Consider the following 1,278-nt stretch of genomic DNA (forward strand, 5'->3'; position numbering starts at 1 on the left):
AAGTCTGCCTTTAAATAGCAATGTTTTTCTACCAGGTAGCTGCATTTTAGTGATTTTTTTTAGATAGGAATCCCAGGAGATCTGTCTCGTGTTTCAATGACATCTGTGGAGATCGCATCAGTTCACTTAGAGATGGTGTTAGAATATGAGCACAAAATAAAATTTCCAGAAACTCCTTAAATGTAAAGAAAACTGAATACTTAACAGTCACTAATAGAGTCTTTTAGGTGGTAATTATTGGTCAGTCTCCAAATACACAGTGAAGTGGAAGGTTATGGCGAAGTATTTGAATTAATGTTAGATGCGATCAGAGAAGGAAGCTTGTCTGATCTCAGACTCCCATCTGTTTCTCGTGACTTCAATACGCCAGTAAGCTGTGGGATTTCTTTAATTACCTAGCAAGACATTTTTCTGCATTTCACCTGCGTAGTTTAGAGATGATCAACTAGATCTGTAGGGTGCAATAGCTACTATACCACTTGAAAGATATGTTCATTATGATCTATCTGTTCTGATAAATCATTGTAACTATGTTTTTTTTAATAATGTAACACTTTTATACTTTAAAAAGGGCAGATGATTTTAAAATATTTGCCACTGTTGCAGAACAACTAAACTCAAGATTAATATGCTCAGTATTTTGCTAACATATTACAATTTATCAAGCCTCTTTATTTTGGAAGTCTCATTGCTTAATTATATGTTAGTAATAATAATACTAATTCCTTAACTTATATAGTGATTTACAGGTAATGGGGACTCCGGTCCACCACAACCAGTGTGCAGCCCCACCTGGATGATGCGCCAGTACACTGACCACAGAGTGATGAAGCCAGTTCAGAGATGGGGATTATTAGGAGGCCGTGACTGGTAAAGGCCAGTGGGAAATTTGACCAGGACACCAGGGTAACACTCCAACATCATGGATTTCTAATGACCACAGAGAGTCAGGACCTCAGTTTTACATCTCACCCGAAGGATGGTGCCCTTTTACAGTATAGTGTCCCCATCACTATACTGGGGCATTAGGACCCACACAGACTGCAGGGTGAGCGCCCCCTGCTGGCCTCACTGACACGTCTTGCAGAAGCAACCTTTTTTTCAAGAACTCGACCAGTTTTTCCCAGGAGGTCTCCCATCCAGGTACTGACCAGGCTCACGCCAGCTGTGAGCTGCAGGGTGATACGGCAGCTACTGCAGATTTAACTTCCAGCTGGTCTCGTTCTCTGGAAGGGAGCTGATTTCATATGAGAGGAGGAAGCCAGACAAGACACCCTA

Source organism: Lepisosteus oculatus, chromosome 15, assembly GCF_040954835.1.
Source record: "Lepisosteus oculatus isolate fLepOcu1 chromosome 15, fLepOcu1.hap2, whole genome shotgun sequence".
NCBI classification, from domain to species: Eukaryota; Metazoa; Chordata; class Actinopteri; order Semionotiformes; family Lepisosteidae; genus Lepisosteus; species Lepisosteus oculatus.